The sequence below is a fragment of the Ambystoma mexicanum genome, chromosome 4q (assembly GCF_040938575.1).
Source record: "Ambystoma mexicanum isolate Mex_15411 chromosome 4q, UKY_AmexF1_1, whole genome shotgun sequence".
NCBI lineage: Eukaryota > Metazoa > Chordata > Amphibia > Caudata > Ambystomatidae > Ambystoma > Ambystoma mexicanum.
The window spans coordinates 1,031,564,542-1,031,584,453 of NC_090928.1; the positions used below are offsets into that span (position 1 = coordinate 1,031,564,542).

A 19,912-nucleotide genomic window follows, 5' to 3' on the forward strand; every position below is an offset into this window, starting at 1 on the left:
ACAGTCAAATGCAATACCAATTCGGTTCCCCCTTAGCAAGCTTAGAGCAACAGGGATGATTTTAAAACAAAGGCAAAATATTTAAATGTGATTTGCAAACAAGTGAAAATATGCTAAAAATGATTTGAATTCCCTATAGGAGATTCGGGGTAGGTGATAGCTACTTAAGATTGGTTCAGGTCAACACTATCAGTGATTCATGAGGGATTATCAGGTTGAAAACGGATTTCAGCAGTTGCAAGCAAAAGACACCGATTTTGACAGGTGGAGAAATTTGATTCAAATTGCAATTTGCGGCACTTTTTCCAAGTGCATAAAGCGCGATTAAGGAAAAACTATAAGGAGTAGAAAGTCGGTTTTAGGCTTGTTGGAAAGCTTAGATTCTTAGCTTTAAACACACAGTACAAAAGATACGGATGATTTTGTGGAGGTAGATTTTCAGAAATAAAGTAAGATTCAAATGGCAAATAACACTTTCACAGATTTGAATCACAGAATGGACACACAATTTCTTATGATGCAGTTCTGGACAGGTTAAAATTGTTTGAATTAGATTATTTTCAACTAAGAGATGACTATGCACAGTTCTGGCAGGATACTCACTCCTAATTTTGGAAGGAATGGGCCTCGTCACAGATCTGTACAAACACTTGAAAAATGTCACCTCTAAGTGATTGCGCAGCCCTAAGTGAATGGTAAATGTCCTATTCAAATTGAATGTGTAACTGTACAACAAATACAGTGAAACAAAGAGTCTAAAGCAATAGATTCTTCAGTCAAAAAAACGCTGTTGAAACAGATTTTATGAGTTGATGCAAAAACAAGACTGCCGACACGTGTTTCGACCCAAAACAATGGGTACTTTTCAAGGCAAGACTGTGGTGTTGGCATAATTCATATGCATTCAAATACAGCAAAATATTATATAATCATGCCATAAGGATAAGAACATTTGAAATATAAACAAAATTAACCAGCAGAGGAAGAAGAGGGGGCCAGAGTTAAAGAAGAGAAATGCAACCAAGAAAGAAAAAACCCATATGGACATTACATCATGTGAAAGAGCAAAGCAACCATTTCAATGTGAAACATATTCCAAGTAAATAAGGAGTAAATAAAAACCATTTGATTTGTTACCATATGTTGTTAAGCCAAAAATCGCGGTCGAAGTGTCCATATGTGAATGTCCATATAATGAAAACAAAATAATATGTAAAAAAGAGAGAAAACACCATAAGCCTGAATCCTAAATGAATAAACAACTGATACATTTTAACAATGTATTAATCCCACGTACACGCATAGTGCAAAGGTAACAGACTATTGTGCCAAGGATCAAAATGCTCATCCCTCATGCGCCTCATGGTTGTAAAATATATTATTACATTGTCACCCGTGTGTGATATAAATGTTAAAATGAATAAATGTTTTACCGTATGTTATTCAAACTGAGTTGCAAAACCCAAGCCCTCCTTAGGGGCAGATATATGGGCCAATTCTAAAGTAGTTGATTCTCCTCAAGAATATAAACGGCAAATAACTGAAAAATACATAAACAAAGAAACCCAAGACATGAGTTGTCTTGACAAGAGATCGACATATAACTTAAAGGGGTTGTCAAAAATATCCAAATGCTTAAAAATAATGGACAGCGATACCTGAAGCAGTCTCTGTTACTGATACATTGTGGTACATTCCCAGAACATGGGAGTTTGTTCAAACGTTGCAACTGCCAAAAAAAGACAATGCATCAAAACCCAATTCCGCAGGTAGGTCGAATAACATAAATATTTGTAAGAATCAGTCTAACAGTGGGATCCTCTGAAAGTACTGTCAAGCCCATACCTGTAAGTTCAGGGGCTGGTTCCCCACTGTGGCCAGAGTCCAAACGCTTCACGAAATCAGTGTTATGCAGTTCATTCCTTCCATGTGTTTAGAGAAAAGAACCTAAACATGTGTCACGTGACTCAGTCATGTGGTTAAATTTAGTGCAAGGAATTATGGTAATGGTAGTCCTTGTATTAAGTAAGGCAAGTGCTTGCATCTTGTTTGTGCCCTAGACAATGTCTACATGTGTTAACACAACTATTAAATATTAAATAAAAGTCTAATGCATAATAAGCTGTAATGGCAGTGTGCATGTGAAATAAAATAAAAAATACTTAAAAAAATAAAAAAGTTAAATTGAAAAAATTAAAAAATCAAAAATCTCTGGAATGTTTAATGACGGCGAGGGACAGATGAGCAATTTGATACTGGCAAAGATTCCTAACGGTCCTGGTTGTTTAAATTTGACTAGATGTAAATACATGAAAACAAACAAGGAATAATGAAAATGCAGTTGCTGCAAGTATAGGAAATGTGCACCAGCATTTGTATAAAGCATTACAAAAATACATTTAGTTCCGTGTTGAGACCAAGACTGGTACAACAAAGTTTGGCGATGGTGCGTACCTCAAGCTGACGCAAAAGTAATTGACGGACCCCGCCTCTTGGGTGGGAATGCGCTTGAATGAGCCTGATGAACTTAAGATCTTTTACTGAATCCATTTGATGATTCTGTTGCCAATGCAGGGCAAGTGGCAGCTTCGGATCTTGGCTCTTCAGATGTGCAAAATGTTCTCGAATGCAGACTCGCAGTTCTCTTATAGTAGAACCAACATATACTTTGCGGCATACGCATAAAATGGCGTACACCACAAATTTCGATTTACAATTGATAAAATCGGAAATGTGAATTGACAAACCATGGTGGCAACTGAATGTATTTTGGATAAGGGCATATTGGCAAAAATTGCATAGACCACATTTGGTTTATTGGGTGGAAACCAAGTTAAAGGCTGTGCATGAGTAGGCTTTGGTTGTAAGAACGAAGGGCAGAGTTTGTCGCGCAATGTTTTCTTACGAGTAAAGATGAGTTTGGGTGTAGCCGAGACATAAGGCAACAAATGCGACAAACTATAGTCTCAACAAATGCCAATGTTTGCTTAACAGGCGATAGAGCATGCAATGGTCTTCTGAATATTTCGTTATGAACTGTACATACTCCGGACTTGGTCTGGTGGGTTCTGTATTCGTAACCAACGTCTGATCCTGAGTGAATGTGTTGATACGGTTGAACCCTCGCTTAATGCATTGACTACTGTATCCACGTTCATGGAACCTCCTCCTAATCTTGCGATACTCATGTTGAAAAGCCATGTCAGTACTGCATTTACGTCTCGCACGATAGAATTCTCCAAATGGGATGTTAGAGATGACAGATTTTTTATGAGGCATGCAACATAGCATTAACTGCGGTGGGTTTCCGAAAGGTTTGAGTTTGTAGTTCACCATTCACAATGTTAATCTGAAGATCAAGGAATTCCATAGACTGAGAGCTCACATGTCCAGAAAATTCTATGCCAAAAATATTACGATTAATATTGTCAGAAAAATCAGCAAAGGACGAAGACGTCCCATTCCAAAAGACCAGGACGTCATCTATGTAGCGTCTCCATACTATGAGATTCTGTTTATATGGGTGGTCTGTGTATATGTGGTTGTCCTAAAAAAAAAAACATGAATAAGTTAGCCAAAGAAGGGGCATATTTCACGCCCATGGCTACTCCTTTTCTCTGCAAATAATGTTGATTGTTAAACAAAAACTGGTTATGTGCTAACGTGAAATGCAAGAAATCTTTGATCATGTAAACATGTTGACTGTGTGATGCTGAGTGGTTGCGAAAAGTGTAATCAATGGTTTGAAGAGCTAATCAATGTTGTATCGATGTGTACAATGCTTTAACATCAAACGTGGCTAGAAGATAATTGGGGCACCATTTTAACTGATGTAAAATCTCCAATGTTTGAGTGGAATCTCGCAGGTAGGCCTGTAATGCTGGTACAATATCCTTGATTGCAGAATCAATGTACTGGGAAAGTCCTTCAGTGGCCCATCCTAAGCCACTCATAATAGGTCGTACCTGGGGTAATGTTGTGTATGCCTTGTGAATTTTGGGCAGAAAATACATTGTAGGAATGACTGGATTAGGTCTGTAAAGGAAAGCCTTTTCCTCATCTGTCAGTGTCCCACGTGAGTGCCAGTCATATAACAAAACTTTCAATTCAGATACCATCTCTTTGGTAAAGGGTTGCCAGGTAACAATAGATAACATCCAGGAGTGCTCAGATGTTCATTGGCCATAGTAATATAATCTGCAGTATTTAAAATGACAATATTACCACCTTTATCGGCTTCTTTAATGACAATACTCGTATCCTCAGCAAGATTTTTAAGAGCTGTTATTTCGGAAAAAGTGAGATTGCTCTTGGTTGACTGAAACTGAGAACGATCTATTTGTTTGTGAATATCTTGAGTGACTGCCTGATAAAAGGTGTCTATAACAGTAGCATCAGTAATACCTGGTACAAATTTGGATCTGGGTTTGTGCTCCATCATTTCAAAATTATGTTGGTGAATGCCTAATTCCTGTTGTAAGACATTGGAGGTGCTTGCAGTATCAACATTAAGTGACATGAGAAGTCGTGTGTCTTCTATATCAGAAATGGTTAAGCTACTAAGTGATGGAGAGGCAATATGTGGCCTGTAGATTGCAACTTGTTGATGGAAATACTTTTTAAGTCTAAGCTTACGGATACATTTGAATACATCAATTTGGAAATCAATAAGATCAGAATGACAACTCTGTACAAAAGAAAGACCTTTATTCAGAAGGGACAGTTCAGTGGAGGACAAGACCTTACTTGATAAGTTACAGACTAAATGCGGAGTATCGATTTGGTTGGCAAGTTTTTGGAGCTGGAGCAAGTGTGCCTCTTGTTTGCGTTTCTCCCTTTGTCTGGCCCTTGCTCCTCTTCCTCTTCCTCCTCGGAAGATGTGGCAGGAGTTGTGGTAGGTTAAAGGGACAGTGAAGCGAACTGTTTTATTTGATAGAGCAGTTTGGCTAGGGATGTTGCCTTTTTTGTATCATTTGATTTCAGCTAGAAAGCCTCTGCGTTGATGCGTAAGTGCAGGAGTAAAACTTTCCTCCCCTTTATCGGTAGCACTGGGTTGATCTTCCCCGGATTCTATCTCCAATGAAACCGGTGTGGTGGTGGGAGTTGTGATTAAAGATTTGATGTTATCCTGATCAAGTTTCGCCTGAAAGGTATAGACTCGATCATTGTTATAATCCCTTTCATCACGATAAAATTTACGAAATGTTCGTATTTTCACATCATCCTGATAAGTCCTTGAGTAAAGCATGCATTTTGTCATAATTTTTTATCTTTGACTGTGCTGGGATTGGCCATTTCGGCTATTTCTTTTTGTAACACATCAATTTGTGCAGTAACACAAGCGTGTTCACGTTCAGCATGGATAACCAATAACTTGAGCATTTTCTCTGAATTGAGCCTAAGATTTACTTCCCACTCCTGGGCTAGGTCTTGGTTGTCATTGTGAGTGAAGTCCGGAAAGATAAGAATACGCAGACCTCTAGGAATCATGTTGTGCTCAATATAGTTATCAAGTGACACCTTCTCCCAATATTTATTTATTTCTCGTTTGGAAAGTCGTTCCAATCGGACTAATGTATTAGAAAGTGTTTCTGTCGCTTTACCATAATTGGAAAAGACATTGCTCATGCTACCTTTAGGGGCGAAGAGTGCTACTCTGTCCCTTTCAAGATTAGCAATATATTCTGCCATGGTTAACTCCTAGATAGGAGAATGCAACGTATAGAAAAAGTAAAAATACCAAAGCTATGGTAACCCTGCAAGCCTCCAAGGCACGGTAAACTGAAAAACAAAATTGAGGTGTGCCGGTGTGGTGAGGTGCTGGGTTAGAACTAAATTTGAAAAGACAAACTAAAGTCAATGCGACCCTTACAAAACAAATAAGATTGGGTTGCTGCCCGAAAGAGGGACCAGCAGTCACCTCAAAAACTGCAAATAGATACAAACACTTGAAAAATGTCACCTCTAAGTGATTGCGCAGGGCAATCCACAATATGTCGACAGGTGAGGCCCAGGATGCAAGCACCCCCCAGCTGTCTCCAGCCAAGGCCAGTTTACCTAGTTCTCACTGTACATGTCACCATGTAATGGTCTAGCTGATGAAGTTACGGCAGATTCCCAGTCAAAGCCAGCACATGCCTCAAGTATATTCCAGTCCCCCAGCTCTGTCTGCAGGCGTGGAGCTCATCCACTGCTCAGACTGCATTGCTTTTGCAGTGATATTAACAACCAGATGGAGCAGCAGTCTCACTGCGCTCCCATCAAGTCATCACACCGGGAGACCCCATCAGGGATGCAGCAATGCCAGTGACTGTTTAGTTCCTCAGCGTCCCGTACCACCCGCTCCCTCTGCAGTTCACGGCACGGAGATGTCACGTGCGGGATGGAGACATGTAGCGGCCTCGGTGTGTATCCTGCGCCCGCCAGGACATGCTCCCGCTGCCAGGCCACCTTACCAAAGGAGCCTCTGTCAATCCCAGGCGCACGGGTGTCCTGTTGCACACCAGGCATCCCGCCTGAAAGCAGCTCACCGGAGTCAACACCCGTCACCGACTGAAGCCTCCAGATCTTCGGTGCCCGCTGTCAGATCTTCCTGCGGCTGGCCCAAACACTGCCGCCACTTTAAGTAGTCTGGCGCTCGTTCAGTTCACTATGCCGTGCACTCCCAGATGATTTTGTTAAGAAAGGGGTTTTTAATGGACATGGAGTTGCGAGATTAAGCAGCCATGTTTGTTGCTGCTCAGCAGTGCCCCTCCAATATCTAACAATTTTACATCAGTAAACAAGTCTACAGATTGGTATTAAAATAGCATAGCATTGATTGTATATGATAATTTTAGGATGTGTGATATCATAATAAGGGTATTGAATTGCTCCATGTTATCCTTCTTTTGTCAAAAGTTACTATTTGAAAGGTTAGGAGACTTCTTGTTGGCTTTATACCTATGTTTGTAATATGTTTGCTTTTTCCTGGAAATGATAAATAAAGAGCTAAAAAAAATAGCCTTAATGAGATGGGAGTCATTCTCTGGGTATTGGTTAGTTCTTATAGTGGTAGGTCAGTTAGGATAGTTTTTGGACGGCAGACTATTTCCCTTTGGACATGCACGACTGACTGCCAAGAACCTTAGTTAAAAATATAGGCGCGGACCACCCATAGAGATAGGCAAAATTAAGCCGTATTCTTTACTTTAATAAAGATTTGTGAATCATGACCTCACAGAATCCATGTCCTTCCTAGACGCCACCCAATGCTAGCAGTATCTTTTGCCCCCCAGTTTACTGCTAAGTAAAATAATAAAAGTAACTGCATCGGAAACCGAGGTCCTCCAGTCATGTGTGCATGAAGGTTTTCACACAGTTTGAGAGCTTTCCATGACCTTGCTATAATGCTACTAACAACCACTGGGTGGTTAGTGGCTTGTTCAGAATCGTGGATTTCTGAGAGGAAGAACGGTTTAGCAAAGGAAACATCTGTCTATTGAAGAATACTAAATGAAAAGCTGTTTGGCCTTCAAAATAAGTAACAGATTGTGTCCACGTTAATCACTACTGTCCTGGGTCTCTGTGAACCGATTGCGTAAGAAGGGAAAGAGCGAACAGCCTTTTGCAATCTATTGAGTCATAAAGATTCCTACAGTACAGTACCTGCCATTTATTTGGTTTTCAGTGTGATATGGGAATTCCGCTATGAAATTTGCATGTGAACTCCCATCCCTGATAAGACCATTAACTGGGGCAATGATGGAAAACAGACACACTTAAGCAATACAGGCTACGCTTCGGTACCAAAGCAAAAACAAAGTTTATAAGCAAATGCTCACTTTGTGCAGGCGAAATGTAAATACCAAAATTCTGCACTGATCTAGTAAAACTTTTTTTTCCACAAAGATGGGTTTCAAATGTGTGTATTTTGCAGGTCTGTTTTGTTTTATGTTTCTGATCGTTTCTTTCTTAAAAATGAAAAAAATAAAGTTCAAGCTGACGCTGTCATGATGGGAATGACCTGAGGGCTCAGAGTTAAGTCGCTGAACTGGCTGTTAACAAAACGCGCGTACAGAGGCGGGCAGGGAGGATAATCCCTGAATATTGTGGCGTCAATGTGTGTTGAAGGAAATGCCCCCATTGTTGGGGGGTGATTGCATTTCTTACCTTATTGGGAGACAAGTGTAGGCGGGCACGCAATTTACATCTTATGCCTTAGAGGCTCGTCCACAGGAATTTGTATCTGGGTGGGCCCGGTTTGTGATGAGGGGGGCCCAACTTCCATTGTATGTGAGTGTAGAAGTACCCTAAAAAAAGTGCTGTCGTTAAGCCAGATTTCTCAGATCTGTGATCTGGCAAAGAATGTGTTCCTGGATCTGGTAAAATCCATTTGCACTGTTAAATTGGTTTAGTCTGTTAGACTGCCTTATAAGGTGCAGAAGCCTGGATTCAAAGCCAGGTTTTTAGTCCTAGGCTTGACACATTTAACCGCAAGGCTTCTTGAATGTCTAATATGCTTGTTAGGATTGCAATTCGTGGCACATTTAAGGCAAAGGGATTCTTGTGCAAGGCTGACAGATGGTCCCGGGTAGGTGGGGCATGGGTGTGGAGCTTATGCTGGGAGTAGTTAATGGCTGTCATGAGTGCAACAAATGTTACTTGTTTTTTAAGTTGTCTTTTTCCACTGTTGGGGCTGTGGGTTTAGCAGTATGACTCTGGCTGGATACAGCCTGTTCACCTCACCAGGTTTTGCAGGCATAAGATGATTTTCCCAGGTTCACTCAATTTGTTCAAATGGGAAATGTGTTCTCGCCTTCCATCTCTCATTCCTTCCCAAATCATAGGCTCTCCAGTACCCCTTCCACAGTCTTCTGCTCTCTTCTTCCATTTGCTCCTCTGTTGCCTTCCATAACCTCCCACATTACTTTGAACTTCCATTCGCTCCCCATCTCAATAAGGAAAACTATTTCCAAAGCATTAAAAATTAGCTGCATACTGCAGAACCCTTAACAAGAAGCTGAGAGATGAATCCAAATTAATCATGACCTAAGACACATTTTCTGTACCTTTGTTCAACATAATTGAGATATAAAAAACAGTACAGAGCCAAAGAGAAGCAGAAAAAATAGTGTCAATATCAATCTACCCATCATCCCTTCCCATCTGCTCTCCCCTTTCTATTCTATCAACTCCTCCTTCTCCTTTCACCCCGTCACCTTCGATGAGCTCCCCATGACCACCCACCCTACCCCCACCATGCCTTTTTGGCCTGGCTGGAGATAATAGAGGATGATGCCACCTCCTCCTCTGCAGGGGCTAAGCAATGAAACCCCAGTCCTTATTCCTTCTAAGATGGTGTGCGCTCAACAATTCCTCCCTGAATACTGTGGCTACTCCCAGCGGGCCCTGGAGGAGGTGCTTGTGGTCCAGCAATTTTATTGTGAAAGACAGCCACCCTCCTCCTCGATGAATATTGAAGCAAGGAATAGAATATTTTGTTTCTTACAAAATTACTTTTTGAAGCACAAAATTGTATTTTATGTTGAAATTCTGAGTTGAGGGTGTGTGGGAGTGCTAGCATTCAGGACAGTGGGATCGGGAGCTAAACAGTGTAGGTTGAGGGTTTTCTGGCTTCCTGGTATTGCTCTTCGTTGGATGTGGCAGGGAGGAAGGGCTGACTCTCCCCTGTCACCCCTTATACATAATTGTCTGGTATATACTGTTTACATACTGTTACGTACAATATATGCAATTGTCCATCATGAATTCTTATTTGACATGTTTACTTTGCTTTGCTGTTGAATGTCACATTTTCGTTCAATAAATAATATATGATATAACGTGCCTGTACACAAGTGTTTCTAGGCGCAACAAGACAAGGAGGGGAAACAAAAGGAGGACAAAAATAACGATCTTACTAGGCCTTGTATCGTTTAGATAGCGCAAGTGCGGGGAAGAGGAAGGGGAGAAGTGCCGGGGGGGGGGAGAGGCGAGAAGTGCAGGTAACTTAATAAGTGCAGCCAGCAGGTGGCTCATAAGCGCAGTGAGAAGTGACTGTATGGTTGCAAGTACAGACCCTTAAGTGCAGGTGGAGCCCAGAGGCAGTGTAAGGGCAACTGGACATTGAGCCACGGGGAGCCAGTAGCGAGGAGTCAGAGATGGAGAGATACGATCCCTCGGTTTGAAGCCAAGGACAAGTCTTGCAGTCCTGTTCTGGATAATTTGTAAAGGTGGAAGAGTAGAGGCAGGCAGATTTAGAAAGTGGCTGTTGCAGTAGTCCACCCTAGAGAGGACCAGAGCTCTAGAGACTGCGCTTCTGGGGGAAAGTGAGAAAGGGAAGAATACATCTGAGGAGGTGCAGCTGGTAGTTTGACTTCATAGAGAAGTCGAAGATATGAGGAGAGGAGAGTGTGGAGTTGAAGATGACACTGAGCTTCTTAGCCTCACAGGAGGGAGCAGGAAGAGGGCCCAGAGTGGGCAGCTATAGAGAGAGAGGAACGGAGGAAGCATGTTTACCGATGAGGATCATGTCAGTCTGACTGGCATTAAGGCAGAGTTCATTAGCGGCACACCAATCCTGAATTGTGGCCAGACAGTCTGGTATGAGAGAATGAGCAGGGGTGGCCGAGGGGATCCTGAAAGAGAGCTGCTTGTCATCCACATAACACTGAAATTTGGAGATGTAAGTAGCGATGCAGTGGGTAACAGGTGCCAAGTAGTGGTTGAAAAGCCAGGGAGAAAGGTTAGACCCCTGGGGAACACCCCAAATGTGGCTTTATATTTTTCTAAAGAAAGATGTGTGTGTGTGTGTGTGACTCTGGTTGCTTTTGAATAGCTCATAATGCAAACTGGATCACTTCTAGAGGCTCATAAATTTGGCAGAAAACACAGGAGGATTAAATTATTTGCCCAGGATTACACAATTTGGGTAAGTGGTAAAGCCAGAATTGGAACCCAGCCTGAAATGTAGGCACTTGATCACACATCTTTCCATCTCAAGTTGGTACAAGTACGTTTTGAAGTTTGGTTTTAAATACCTAAAATAATAAAATGTTGAGTCTTTGCACACAAGTCACTTTTTGTACATAATTTTAAATTATACTTATATCCTGCTTACCATGGTGGCTACTGCGTGTATAAAAACAACTTTAAGTGATGGGAATGATTTATAGGAAAATAAATATTGTTATGAATTGTATACTTTTATACCAATGATGGTAAACCATAAAAATGAAATGTCATTTATTATTAAGTGTCTGTATTTTGATTTTCTTCTTTACTTTTATTTTTTTTTTACTTCGCTAACTTCTTTTGTAAAGGTTTGAAATTAACCATAAACAATAAAAGAATAATACTCCATTTTATACAGACTGCTTTAAAAATGAAAAAGCCACATGATAAAGCAACCCGACAATGTGTACATCATTGTAGAAACTGGTTGATGAAAAAGAGTATTAGGGTCATTTTGTTTTGAATCCTAAATTGCATGGAAGAGACAACTTCTGTTTGCACTTCTTTTCAAAAGGACCTCTACATGCAATTTGAATTGCTTCCACAAAGTACTCGAAAAGTAAATAGCAAAACATTGGCAAAATCGCCTTTTCTCTTCACTTTTACACTACGTGGCTGGAAAGGTATAAATCTCTCCCACAATTAACAATTTGGAATCCGCTTGCTTTTACAAATAAAGCTACAATCATAGGTGGTAATTTTCCAAGTCCTATGGAAGGGAAAAAGTGGTGGTAAAATGATTTGATTGCAGCCTATTTTCCCCATCCTGAATGGAAGCCTACAAGCTCCAGAATGCAAATGAATGAGCACTTACAAAAAATCTCATACAGACACAAAGTGGAGTGAAATGTATAACAAAGTCATTGCTTGACACAGCTTGTTCTGTACCCCCAAAATTTCTAATCTGCCAACTATCACACTTCAATAGCTTATTAAAAACTTATATAATTTAAAGAAAAGAAATACCTTTTCCCATCACTAATCACTTCCTATTTTAAATAATCTGTTTCTGAGACGTGTTAAAAAGATAAGGCCTCACTGGGGACGGCCTGTGCAGCCTTGGCTGACTTTGAGAGGAGAAAGGCATAGCAAGAGTTCCCCATGGGTATTTGTCCCCGGTCCGACTGTTAAATCCATCTCTGATTGTATTCTGCAGGAAATATTTCAATACCCTTTTTAGGTTTAACAGATGTGCACTGTTTATACTTTGCCGGAAACATAATCGAAAATGCTATTTCTTATGTTATTTTCAAGGTGTCATTATCCATCGCCTGAGAGGCAAATGTGTATTGGGGGCGGGCGGGACAATCCTCCAGTCCCCCCTCCCCCCTGTCACTGGTGGCATCCCACAGTAAATAACTTCCATTTCCAGGACAGCCTAAACACCCAGCAGTTATATTCAAACAAGACCCACAATACGCATGAGGTATCCTGTTTGCATACAAACATTGTCAATGGTTACTCCAACAGTATGATGCTATCAAGGCAGTAGTCATCTGTTCATTTCATGAAACGTTCTGGCCAGGCAGGCTTGGCTTCCACACAGACAAGGATATATACTATTTAGGTCAAGACCACACTGGTTATTATGCATCAGATGAAGATCTGAAGCTGGTCCCTATTTCTCATCCTAGCCTTGATATGTTCAGGTAGGTTCTTGTTGTACAAACTCAGTGAGGTGCAGTTTGATTCCCTAGTCATAGCAAACAAGGCACCCACATCTGGGCATATATGCTTTCACTTAGGGAGACAAATTGAAACTAACATGCATTGGCAAAGCCACCGTTTAGGCTTTTGAATACACATGGGAAAGACATGTGAAAGGGCTGTCAGTGTGATGAATGTAAGTCTCTGAATCAATCACAACTACTGGCATTGCTTTGGTCAGGCTTCCATCCTGTTGCTTGCGAAAAAGCCTTTGTCTCCCTGCCACGAATGTGAGCAGCCCTGCCCAAACTGTTGGCCCACAAGGCCTACCAATGCTTGCGATGGCTTGTGTTCCAGTGAACGGAATTTGTCAGGGTCCTCAGCCGTTTATCGATCTTGTGCAGAAATCTGTGTCCAAGCATCACCTGCCATTTTTTGCTACAGTTAACCATCTTATTAAGCATGATGGGTACAATAGTTAAATTCCCACACAAAAACACCTACATTAAATTAGTGAAATCTACTGGATAAGTCTGAAAAAATAGCTACCTTGTAAATGAGAGGTTTGAAATGTAAGTAAGATGAACAGTGCAGGTTAAAAGGCAACACAGGATCTTGCTAGATAGTTGTAGTCTGCTTGAGCAAGTGTGTTACTTCACTTATAGGTGTGAATGGCCCTTTATCTCCCTGATCATGTCTGCTTTCATGGCTTTGGGGCATAACTGATTGTCCCAGGCAAGCAACAGATCTTGACTGGTCCTCCTGGAGTGCAGCCCCACAGAATGCTAATTTCTAAATCCCACCTGCCTGCAACCCCCTTACTTCCCCCACCACCAAGTCCCAGTGGTTGTAACGTTGTATTTATTTATTGCCTGTGGTTAAAATACATTCAACCTTTTGCAAGAAAAGGAAAAAGAAATAAAAAATCATCACTGACAAGGCCTCCTTTCCAAGGGGGGCCAGGAGCTGCCCTTCGGGGTGGGGGGGGCTGGCCCCCTATGCTGCCCTGCTGGAGCCGGGCCTGATGCCTTAATTTATAACCTGACCCGCCCCTTTCCTGTCTCCAAACCCTGCTTCCCTGGGTTCTAGATCAGCTAACCGGTGTATGGTCCTTTTAGTTATATGCACAAAGTGGAAATCACAAGACTCCTAACCAGCTGTGTAACTAAACAAACATATATAAAAAGAGTCCTTTAAATATTAAAAATATAGAAAAGTAATTACAAAATATATACAAGTTCACACAGTGCACTGTATCAAAAACTAGATATAAACACCGCACGTCTGAGACAACCTGGCTATGGCTGTATCAATGTCTTTGCTGCTGTTCTTCTTGGTATCAGTCTTCAGACTCTAGTAAGATGGTCCTGGCAGTCAACGGGCAACAGCAGCAGCAATGTGTGGGGGCCCCCCCAAAGATTTTACATGGGCTCGGATTCGTACGTAAGATGCAGCCCAGCAATCGAATGCAGCGTGGGGGCACCCGAGAACTTTCTTATACCATGGCCACCTATCAAGGAGGGTGGCCCCTTTACTTATTTCCCTGTGGTGCTGGAAACTTTGGGTCCTCTTCTGCACCATTAATTTAATATGTTCCCGGGACCCGGCAGTGATTTGGTGCGTACCTGGGGGTGCTCACGCCGTTCCCCTGCCTGTCAAAACGGTATGCCATCCAACTAGACGAGAGCATTTCCCAACATAGCCACCTACCAGACTACAAGTCCAGTTTCTATCCCAGAGCCAGCTATGAGAGCAGCATCATCCAGGTCCCCAATGATGTCTTATACACCATGGACAACAGAGATGCATATCTTCTGGTCAGGCTTCATTTCTCATCTGCGTTCATCATGGTTGACGTCAAAGCACTCATTAACCTACTGGCCTCCAAACGGGATTTGATGATGTCCTTTGTTGGTAAGCCCCATACCTTGTAACAGCTGCTTACTCATTCATGTTGGTGCCAACTAGCACCAGTGGCGCCAAGAGACGTGGAATTATACAGAGATCTATCCTTTTGCTAGTCTTTTTTAATCTGTACATGGAGCAGAAGGAAAACCTACTGGCAACCAAAACATCTCTTGGGGTACACTGCTCCATAAAGCCTGGCACCAGCTCATTTGTCTGGGCAACATCAATACCTTCATAGTAACATAACCTCAGACTTCAGAACCGTTAAAAAGACCCTTGTCTTCTCCCACTTGTTTGATGGCAGCACCCTCTTCACAGTTGTCAGTCTTTTCCCTGGCCATGTATAAAACCATCCTCCGTTTTGTGGTGCTGCTAATCAAAGCTGTAAAGAAAGTGGACCACATTCTCAAAGCTCTCGACTGGTTAGCACTTCAAGCAGGTACAAAACCGTAAAAACAATGGGCCTCATTATGAGTTTGCCGGTCCGGTAACAACGGTACTGGTAAACTTGCTGGTACTGTTGTTACCGTACTGGCAAACTACGAGGTCTGCTCGGGGGTGCCTTTCCGCCTGCCAGGTCTGACCTGGCGGGCGGAACGGCACCCGCGAGCTGACCATGTCAGATGCACCGGCAGCATTCCCAACCTCCCCATTCCCATTGAGCCGCACGGGACTCAATGGGAATGGGGAGTAAATCATTCCGGCGCCTGGCAATGGGGAAATACAGGGTCCGCCAGGGTTGTAATGGCCCTGTATTTCCCATTGCCAGGCGCCGGAATAATTCACAAATTCGGTGGCAGCCTGCCGGTTTTAGCGGCAAGGCTACCGCCGAACTTGTAATGAAGCCCAATGTCTCCCTCTTAACTGCAAAAAGGAAAATACATGGAGAAGAACCTGAAGAAACCTAACAAGATCAAAAAAGAGTTGAGGATTGAACAGTACCAGATTATAAATTATACTGCTTGAGTGCATTGTTGAAATATGCAAGGTTTTTTGTATGATAAATGGAGCAACCGACTTGCGAAGCTGTTCTATAGAGAGCAGAGTTGTCCCTTTTGATCAAGGCAAATATCGCCTGTAAAATCACATTTGAACCTTTTCTGTATTACACTAAGGGTACGATAATATAACTTTATTATCTTTACTTTTTTGCACCAACTATTTACTGCTATTACATTCACCATATCGGGAGACCTGAAAAAAAGATGGCAGGGCTTTTATCAAGGCTTTTATTGGTTCTAAGCTTCATCAGTTTAAGTTATACCTAAACTTGATATGAACAATAGAAAATATGTGCACTGTAGAAAATATGCCAAACATAGATAAAGCCCTTCTCTCCAACTTCATCAGTTGTGCGTGTTTAGTTCCTATTCAAATTCTGGAGACGAGCATTATGCTTCAACTTTTTTTATTACTATTCACAGCAGTTTCAACAAAACACATAAGGAAACTGAAAAGACGTCTCTCATGTCCTTTTCTTTTCTTCCCAAAACTACAAATCCCACTGTCTTTGTAGTCCTCCGTGTCAGTCCACCCTATGATCCACTTCCTGTTCCTGGACTCCTCCTCTTCTTTTGCTTCTCTTCAAACAGATAAGTACCCTTCACCCTTTGTCAGTATAATACCATGTGTAATAGCCTTACATGCATAGTGTTTTTATATCTGGATGCATATATCAAGTCAGTAATGACAGTGTATAACAGATCGACTCTATCAGAGCCAGTACCAGCGTAGGAATAGTCACTTAAAGTAGCAGGCACGCATCAGTGACCATTACGCAGTCGATTGCAGCACAGAGCAGTGCAAGTACAAGCAGCACGTAAGAGACGTGTTACCAGTAGAACGCCAAGAGGAGTATTCCTTCGTACGAACGTAGTATTACAAGCACAAGGGAGGCGATTCCTAGCATGCCCGGGGGCTCGTCCTCCCTCGCAGCCAAGAGGTGCTCTGTGGCCCACACCCTCGCAGGGGCGGAGCCTCGCAAGCGCAACACATTGGCCCCCTCCAACAGAGAGGCGGAGCACTAACATCACAGTCAATGCGACACAATACACCGGCAGCAGCAGGAGGAGCTGGGCCTGGTGGTGAATTCCGTGTCAAGTAATATTGAATATAGAATGCTCTCTCGTTCAGACTCGCAGGAACACCGGATCAGCTCTGGTCGGCTCCAGCATATCAGAACGAGTCGCAAGTTGTAAAAGAAGCACAGAGATAAGCGCAAGAGGCATGTACCCAGTTCCTACAGCCCACTTCATCAGACAGAAGACTGAAGACAGTGCAATTTAAGCACAAGAAAAACCAGGTGCTGGCCACAGATTTAAAAAAAAGGGGGAAAAAAGAGAGACTAGCACACCACAGTGCTAGATTTAGAAGGTTATCCTCCTATTAGACCTAGACATTAATACCAACACAACAGTGGGTGTGCATAAGACATCGCAAGGTACCAGCCACACAGCACTCGAGCATCATGTACAAATTTGAATCGAGCGCGGAGGAACAATCCCTGGAGACACTCGAGTCCATGCTAAACCAGCCCAGAGAAAGCACCATACAGAAATACTACACGCCCACAGAGCCCTCAGCAAGAGGCTCGAAGGGGAGTAGCCAGACCCATAAGAGAAAACCCTCTTATGACCCCCCAGGTCGACCCTAAGGGGTACCTGACAAGGCCCAGATGGTATTGATGCATTTACAAAGCTGAAGGAAGCATTCATGCAACGCTCGGCAGTGCCAAGCCTCACAACCCCCTTCCCAGGGGAAGAAAATATGGGCAATGGCGACCCAGGCTCGGAAGAGGAGCCAGCGGAAGACGAAAGATCCTCCCATGAAGAAGGAAAAGAGGAGGGGGCATGGGAAAGACCCAGTGGAGGCAAGAGTGCCCGCAAAGAAAAACATCTGTACGAAGAGCCAGATGAAGTGTCAGACATGTTCGACCCGGACAGCATTAGAAACCCAAGATCCTCTGATTGGCAGCCCTCCCCAAGAGTCGCGAAGTACATGACGCTCAGGCTGAGGAAAGCACTCGATAAGGAAGTGAGACAACGCTTGAGAGCAGAATGTCCCCGACCGGACCTGCCTGGCAAAGTGGCAGAGACGTCGGATTTGGACCCGAAGATGCTGGCGTTCGTCTCTAAGACCAGCAAAGATCTGCGCAAAGGAATAGATAGATCCTGGCCAAGCTGCCAAGAGAAGGTTCTGGATATTTCAGGACCTTTAGCCAGGATAATGGACTTGGCTGAAAGGGCCAGAGATACCGGGGAAGAGGTTGATCCCGAATCCCTCCCAAATTGGACGCAAAGAGTGGTATGCCTGCTAGGTAATGCGAACTGCTCCATTTTGTCCGAGAGGAGGAGAGACCTCCTTCTCAAAATTAACGGCAAGTTGAGCGACCTAGCTTCCTACAAAGCCGGAGAAGCAGCCCAGGGCCTCCTCTTTGGGGAGACCTTCGGGAACGAGATGGGCAGATTTGTGGGCACCTACACCTAGCTGGAAAAAGCCCAATACGCAAGATATTTCCAGGCAGAGTTTTTTGCCGGAACCGGCCGCTATCGGGGTCGAGCAGCCAGTCGTTTCCAGGGAGGTAGAAGACCCCAGAATTCCAGAGCCCAGTACTGGGAATCCAAGCAGCAGGATACATTCTTCCCGGCAAGGGGGTGATTCCCCAGAGGACGCAGAGGAAGAGGAGCAGGCCGCAGCCAAAATTTCCCTACAGGTCAGATAAAACAGTTTATCCTCCAGTGTGGGGGATAACACAGCTTTTTTGGCAAAACTGGCGAGAGCTCTCCAGCGATGCATGGGTCTTGCAGACCATCAGAGGTCTTCAGATAGTTTGTAGAGGATCCAGTTAAAGAGAATTGTCCCAGAGAGATAAAGGTTGCACAAGCGGAGCGAGGGAGCCTACACAGCGTGCTCTGACAACTAGAGTTGAAAGGAGCCATGGAGAGGTGCAGCACTATCCCACGATTTGTGAGCTCTGTTTCTGGTGCACAGGAAAGAGAAGGTGCGACCAGTCATAAATCTGAAGGAACTGAACAGCTGGGTCGTATACCATCATTTCAAGATGGAGAGGATACCCCAGCTGAGGGATACACTGAGAGAGAAAGACTGGTTAACAATGATAACCTGAAGGACGCTTACCTTACAGTGCCAGTGCAGGCGGAATTCAGGGACTTTCTAGCATTCCGCTGGAAAGGCCAAATGTGGCGTTTCTGTACAATGTCCTTCGGGCTAGCCTCAGCGCCCTGGGCTCTTACCAAGATGATGAAGCCAGTGGAAGCAGCGATCCGGGAGAAAGGGATCTGGATGATCATATCCCGGGGACGACCTACTGCTCCTAGCGGATGGATCACCAAGGGCTGGTCTATCAGACTGCATGGGTCAAGAATCTCCTGGCCACACTGGGGTTCCTAGTAAACAGGGAGAAATTGGAGACCACGCCAGCGCAAAGGCTAGACTTCCTAGGTTTCGTGCTCAACACCAGGAAAGCGACATTAGAGCTGCAGGCTCGAAAGATTAAGGATATCAAGAAAGAGATGAGGGACTGCCTGATGTAGCAGGAGATATTGATCAGGAAGCTAGCGAGAATAATGGGGATGCTAGCAGCATCAACACAAGCTATATTTCCAGGACCCCTGCACTATGGCGCCCTGCAGGGACTGAACATCAGACATCTCCGCCAGGGCTTGAGATATCACCAGGTAGATCAAAATTCTATCACGGAACTAGAATGGTGGTTGAAGAATATGGACGCCTGGAATGTTCTTGCCATATTCAGAGACCGTCCGAACCTAGTGATGGAGACAGATGCAAGCTGAGTAGGCTGGGGAGCGAGATGCGGACCCCTAGATATCGGAGGAAAGTGGAGCGAGGAAGAACTCCAGCTTCACATGAACTGCCTGGAGCCTGCCTGGAGCTACTAGCAGGCTCTTTCACCATCAAAGCGTTCACGAGAGGGAGAGTGAGCTCCTGTATTCTGCTAAGAATGGACAACATAACGGCAGTCCGGTACATAAATCACTTAGGGGGAACAAGATCCAAATTGCTAGCAGAACTGGCGAAAGATTTCTGGCATTTCTGCCTGCAGTCGGGTACGTCAGTGATGGCGGAGTACCTGTCAGGGGAGCTCAATGTGGTAGCAGATTGGAACTCTCGATATCTGACAGACTCCAGCGATTGGAAGCTAGATTCTGAGATATTCCGCCAGCTGGATCAGAGATGGGGTCAAGTGCACACAGACTTATTTGCGTCTCGGATCAACGCTCAGACAACCAGTTTCTTCAATTGGGGGCTGGACCCGTCCGCCCAGGGCACAGACGCTTTCCTCCACTCGTGGGCAGGGGAGGTGCACTATGCATTTCCCTCC

The 19,912-nt window shown here is 43.6% G+C and overlaps 1 protein-coding gene across 1 annotated transcript in view; it reads left to right on the plus strand.

The window, feature by feature from the left end:
- The window catches only part of LYPLAL1 (lysophospholipase like 1), a 496,351-nt gene that overhangs the window by 151,497 nt on the left and 324,942 nt on the right, over positions 1 to 19,912 (plus strand). The gene's annotated exons all lie outside the window — the stretch shown is intronic.